Here is a 7,296-nt window from a genome sequence, read left to right as displayed (position 1 = left end):
GACATAGTTGGGGCAATTAGTATTTTAATAAAAATATGTTATAAATGGGATTACATACCTTGCATAGTAAATTATCTCAGTAAATACTTTTTTTTATCTATGCAAAAACATAATCTAAATACCCTTTACTTAAAGACCTTGGAAGTGACATTTTTAATACAGATGGGCATGGACAAAACAGAAGTAAAGATTTTCTGGGTGCCATTTCTTAACTGTAGGTGAAATTCACACTCTGTGACTGTAAAACAAAGAGCAGGCAAAGCTTTTTATAGGAAATCTCCATGGGAATTTCAGCCAGTCCTGTTGAGGAAAATATACTGAATAATGGTACTTGATATTCAGTGTCTCCTGCAAACTAACAGTATTGGAATTTCCCTTCCTTAAAGCATGTATTTGATATCTGGCCTTCTTTTTGTCCCCCTGCTCATTTATATGTGTGTGGTTTTCCTTTTAACCCCCCACCCTTTTTTAATTTAAATAAAACTCTGGGGGGAAAAAAAAGCAACAGAAGATCACAGGATGTGAAGATGCCATTCTGGGAACTAGCAAGCAGTCTCAACAGTGAAAGAAGCCAAGTGATCTTTCAAGTGGGCTATTACTGTAGTTGTGGAAGCAGAATAATGAAACTGAACAGAATAATTGGCCTAAATATCTGGTTAGAGGGCTGGTACAGAGAAAAGAGCATGAAAGGCTCTACTAAAACCACAGAAAGGTGGGTGTTCCTGCAATCAGCACAGAAAAAAAAGCACTGAAGAAGTCTGTAAACTAAAGAAGAGGGGGAGGGGAACCACTGGAAAGAAATCCAAGCAGAGGAGGGGGAAGGGGGGAAAAATGCCCACTAAATCTGAAAGTCTAGAGAAAAAGAAAGCAGCTGGTTGTACTTGCTGACATTCCAAGGATGGCAGTTGGGAAACAGCAATCAGAGCAGCGGTATCAGGAGGCAGACACTGTAAGAGCAATATGGGTGGCTCCTGAGATATATATGAAAACACTTTTATGTATTTTTTAAACAAAGATATATATATATATATAAATATAAATAAGAACTTCAAACACTTTTATGTATTTTTAAACAAAGATATATATAAATAAGAACTTCAACTATCACTTAAAAAAAAAAGATACAACCATCCTCTCTTAACTGGTCATTTTCATCATTTCCATCAGCTGAAGACTTATCATACAACTACTGAGTAGAAAAGCAGTGAACTCAATAAACTCAGAAGTTATGATCATCCACATCAATACTTACATCAAAAAACATCTGACAATGTAAGATCCAGTTTAACCATTCTCTGTATCTATGTATCAGATTCTTGCAGCAATTAAGGTGAAAGATTAGGGTACCAACATTTTCCACACTCTTTCTTTGAGTTTCTGACAGTCACTCTGTAAGTGACCATTAACAGTCCAACCCCAAATGTATCCTATTTTCAGTTCTGATTACAGAAACAAAAAATGCAGCTGATATTCCTGTTAATAAATGATTATTAAAATGACAGCATCAATAGACAAGAATTAGAATTGCATCACATTTTCAAAAAACTATAGCAAGTTATATTCTGTATAAATAGAATTCCCAATTTTAAGAGACAAAGCAGAAAATAAGCATCTTTACTATAAAATCTGCAGAATTTGCAGTAAGTTCTAAAGATAAAGGGTACTATGTGTTAAAGGTCTTTTCCAACCTAAATGATTCTATGACACATGAAAAAGAAATTACGGATAGTTACATAATTGTTGTCCAGTATCTCTTGTAAAAGGACAGATCACTACAATATTTCAAACCCAGCAGTTTTCAGTCTTTACTTCAGAGAATTGCTTATATGTATCTGTGCCTCAAAATGAATTTTTCAATAAATGATCACTTTTTCTCTTCGATTAGAAGCAAAATTTTATTAAAGTTCAGTTCAAACCCAAGAACATTCTAATAACTTCCTGCAACAAAATAAGCTGGAACATAAAGGAGATGCTGAAATGCTTTATAAAAATTAATAAGGTTCTACTTGGCTAAATCAAGTTATTGCATAAATTATTGCTTTGCATTAATCAGAATTCAGTTGTCATCCACCATCACAAAACAGTTTTATCTTCCTGAGCCTCCAGAAACTTCTAAAAGCGAAAATAATTATTGAAAACAAAAATGTGAGAACATCCTCGTGGGAATTTTTTCACAGTTCATTTAGTTTTGAATCCTTTATGGCATAACTTCTGTAAAACTTTTACTGGCTAAACAACTCATGTAGGAAGTTGTTTTGAAGAGCCATACACCAGACTCGTCTCTGGTCAAAGCTATCAGTTACTATCAGCTTCTTACCTCAGCAGGGAATCTGGGCCACATTCCTGCTTCTCTTAAAATCTAATTTCCCAATTCAGCAGCTCCAGCAGCAGTAGAACACCAGCAGAGCTGTTCCCATAGAGCATGGTCACTGTGGCAGTGATGGTCCCACCTCACATCCAGACCCACTGCAGCAGCATTTCTGCTTTTCCAGGGGTGGGAGAGGGGAAGATCAGCACTTCAGCTGCAGATCCGTGTAGGTTACATTTGCTTTTTATTTTCTCAGACCATAATATAAACAGCATAGGCAAAATGTTCCCTGGCTGTGAAGTTATTGAAGCTTTAGAGCAGAAGTGTTTAAATGTGTCCAAGGAACATCAATGATCCATCCCCACCACAACTAAAATCTTCACAAATCTGCATTATTGCAAACATTCAGCAGTCAAAATATACAACAGCAAGTGAGTAGAGGTTTTGGAAGTTTTAATCTGCTGCACTCTCACTGCAGGGAACTATTCCTGTTTCAGGGCAGGAGGGGAAAATAATTATATTCTAAAAGTCTTGATTAAATATTTATTTTTAATAAGATAAAGATGGGTTTCCTGACAAAAACATGAGCTTTTCTGGTTATTTTGAACATCTGTTAAAAGTTGTCTCTCATTTTCAAAGCTCTTCATTTACCTTTTTCCACTCACATAATCAGTTGATCCCAAATTATCCCTCCCATTTTATAGAATCTTTAAGAAGTCTTCTATGACTCAGATGCCTTCTTTGCACCTTCTTCCTTTTTAAGCTACTTGCTTGTACCTCGCTTCATTGGCTCCGTAATTACAAAGCTGATCTGAAAATATTTCTTCTTCTTTCTACTATTTTTCTTAGCTTTTTTAGTGAAAAGATTATTTTGCTGACCATTATGCCCAGCTCTCTTTCCTGTCGTAGTTAAACTCACTATGTTTGGAAATCCAGTGTGTTTGAAAAAGCTACGAAGAGCAGTGTATGCTGTGTATGCACAAATGGGATGTGCAAATTATGGGGATTGCTAACAAAAGAGGGAGATTGCAGGGGAATCACTGGGAGTTATAGGGAAACATTAAGGTACTTAAACCACAAGTCTCCACTAGACCTCAACAGGGTTTGTATTCCTAAAACTCTTTGGTGGCATTTTGTTTTGTTTTAAACACTACAGCTAGTAATAAACAAACAGTGTTTCATTATAGTAAGTAACTATAGTCTTACTCAAAATTCATCATTAAGGTTCAATACTTGAAGTAAAATAGGGTTACAAGAAAATATTCATCATAGAAATGTGGTAATTTTCACTAAAAAATAAACAGAACTAAAACTTCTGAATATACTGATGTTCATAATTAAAGACAAAAACCAAATTATTCTCTCTGATCATGTAGTAATACCATTTTCCTGTTTTCCCTTTTACCTAACCTTTCATAACATAGTTGTGGTGTTGCTTTTACATAAAGACAATTCTGATTTGTAGCTTTGTTTTGTTTTGCTTTTAAAACTGCTCTAAGCAGTTGGAAGACTTGAACTAACCATGAGTGGCACTTTATATATAAAAAGAAATTATAAAGCAGAATTTCATAACTTTCTATAAACACGGTGAACACTCTTAGACATTCACTACAAGGATATATACAGTAATATATTCAATAACATTGTCTCTTCTGAATATATAAGATCATCAAGAAATCTGCAGTTTTCTAGTAAACAATTTAGATGTATTTTACTGTATTTTTCTCTACCTCTCTTCATGTTACTCTAAAAAAAATGTCAGTAACTTCTATTCACTTTCAGCTAAGACTCCAGTGCAATGCTTTCACATAACACAAATTTTTTCTTTTCAAAGCCTCTATGGGAAACCTTAACCCCGACTGCACCTATGTTTCCATCTGGAGTGTGCCAAGTTTCAGGGATTTGGCAGACTTGCATACACAAGAGTTTATTAGCTCTGTAATTAATTTTATGTGCATGAAAGCATAAATGTGTATTGGGTACAAATTTTATCATCTGCTTCTTTCCTTTAATGAAGACGGTGATTCCATAAGATGAAGGAAGAAAAGGAAGGAAAGGAAGGAAGAAAATTCTCTTTTCTGCTGACTCCCTGTAATGGTAGTAGGAACTCAGACCAGTCGTTGAAGAGGTGCTGACAAAAAATTAGCTGCTTGTCTCTGTTTTACACAGTACTAAATATTGCACCAACACGCACCACTTAAAATACTCAAAATTTCATCTCTGAAATAAAGAAGTACAAGTGCTTACAGCCTCTGCTGCTTCTGATGCTTTTCCACTATGAGAAGACTGATACTGAGGCTATCTGGTGTTTAAACTCATTAAAGTTTAGTAAAGTGCATAAGCACCAGCATCTCATATCATGAAGTGTATCATGGGGAAGTGGGTAACTGGCAGTATTCTAAAGGAAAATCATCATCACCATCATCACAGCTCCTGATTACAGATGAATAACCAAGGGGGAAAACATACAACATTTCTCATGTTTTGGAGGTGTTCTACTTTCACTGGACAGGTTTTTGATTCCACTTGCCAAACATTGCTTGATTAAGGGCTGAGGTTGTTTGATAGTTTCTTTCATTCTCCTTCTCAGAATTACAGGGATTTATTCAATCAAAATTGTTTTGCATTTCCAGCACAGCTAGAACCATGCAAATAATAATATGAGTTTTGACTTCACCTTGTAAAAAATGCATCCAGCGGCAAAATGAGATGCTAAGCTGAAGACTGAAATTTTCCACTATTTTTTCTGGTTCCAAGTCATGTGCCAAAGCAGATGGGAGCTGCTGCAGACTTGCTTCTTTTATCTCAAGATTTTTCTTAAAGTGTTTTTTTTCATTTTGTTAATGCCATGTATTATTGCCATGTACTAATTATGCAGGTCCATGCTTAAAATTGTCATATTCCTATGAGTTCATTCCAAGCACATGCATCTTATTTTATACCACATCCAGGTATATTTCTACAAGATTTTTTAGTCTATGGCAGCTAATGATGCTGCCTCTTCTCTGAGCTCCAAATATACTGGGGAGTTGCATTCTAAGTCATTACAATATTAACAAACACATGGAAGAAAAACACACATTTATATTTCCCAATCCATTGCATCTGAAAATAATAAGAATTTGGCAATGAATACAATTTTTTTGATAATCTAATCTAGAAATTTCAACACCTAATAGTCCTTAACAAAATTTTGCAAAGCACCTTTTGTTCATTTGCCCATCCCCCATTTTGCACTCTGGTATTCAGTCAGATTGATGTGAGACATCTGTAAAAATTATCTGCAGTGCCTCTATTGCCATAATGCAGGCAATCCAGCAGGTCTCTTCATGAACTGCAGAAGCAAAAGCAAGCACCTTTCCATGCTGCACCAGTGTTCATTTTTGCATGTTTGATAAGGCTTCCAGTTGAGCTGCAGTGAGAGATATTTCTAGCTGCCATTTGATGGACAGTCTGATCCTGGTTGGTTACTGTAAAACAATCTGAAATAGAGGCTTAGAACCATGGCGTATTTTTAACTTCCTGGCATACACAGCACAGTCTGCTGTTGAGGAATTTTCGTCTCACTAGAGTGATGAGCAGACAGGGCACCACTGATGCTACTCACACTTTGCTCAGTGGGAGGTAATGCAAAAGCAGCGCAGCAACAAATATTATATTAAGAGTGTGCTGCTCCTTCTCCTCTCCCTCTCCCATCTAAGTTTCAGAGTTGGAAAGTGATAACAGACAGGACAGACTGCAATATTCTTCAAGCAAAAGGAGTGAAGAAAAATCCTTTGGTAAGTGATTGCTAGGAGAACAGAATTTACTGAAAATGCACTGGGCTGAAGGTAAATAAGTAACTGACCTCTGTATTCAGTGTGGTGCTGAGCAGATACAGCCAGGGATAGAATGTGTCAGAGCAACAGATTTATCTCTCAGTTGTATTGATGTCACTGAGGGTCCTCTAAACTTATAGCTGGTGTTTCTGTAGCTCTCTAGTGATGATATCGATCTGTCAGTTCATTGATGCTGTGCTTACTATATGCACTTATTATATTTAGGATCAAATACTGATAACAAAACATATTCTAAACTTACTGACACATGAAACACAGTAAATTGTTTCCCAAATATAGCAGCTAAAAGTTTAAAGCAGCTGTTTCTTTGAATACACTTGATAAAACCATGTTACAAAGGACACAAACATTTTAATTCCTCAAAAGCATATAAATGAAGTGTTACAGAGATAGATTATGTAGGTATGAGAATTTAATTACTTAAGATAGCTTCAGAATCTTTCATTTGTGATATTTCTTCATTTTCAAACAAAAAAAAATTCCCACCACATTACCTCTGTGTCTGTATCTGACATAGACTGTTTTGGCTCTAAAGATGGTATTGATGACCCAGCATAGATTAAAAGCCAATATTGTGAAGCGTACAAAGCTTCAGAGCTCCCAGCCAAACACTCTTATTTTTAGAAATGTTATTTTTGGACTGCAATCCATTAACAGACAAGTCCAAACTGCAGCACATCATTAATAGGCTATTAGAGTTCACACAGAATTATCTGTCTGACAAACAACCCCTTTATCATGTTATGAACTGACTCCTCTACTGAACAAGAGTGCTGGCGTGATGCACATAACGTGTGTGCTTCTGAAAATGCAGAACCAGAAAGTTTGAATCCAAAAATATGCAAAATTAATTTTCTGGGTATATGATTTATAGAAATGAATATGTAGGAGGGGGGGTTACTTGTTCCTGAGAAAGCAACATGCAACTCAGTTTATGTCCAGTTCTGTAAAGGATAATGGGAAATACAGACCTGGAGATCACACTCTCTAAACCAAACTCACTCAGCACATTTAATGTTTTCTAATTCATCTTGTTTACATGCACTTTCTTTCACTAACTTTTATTAAAATTCTTGCCCAGTTAGCCTACCTGTAGCTGAATTAGCTCTTACTTTCCTTGGATTTTTCACTTTAAATGAAGAAAATTTT

This window comes from Oenanthe melanoleuca, chromosome 9 (assembly GCF_029582105.1).
Source record: "Oenanthe melanoleuca isolate GR-GAL-2019-014 chromosome 9, OMel1.0, whole genome shotgun sequence".
Lineage (NCBI taxonomy): Eukaryota > Metazoa > Chordata > Aves > Passeriformes > Muscicapidae > Oenanthe > Oenanthe melanoleuca.
Note: the sequence above shows the minus strand (reverse complement) of the source record.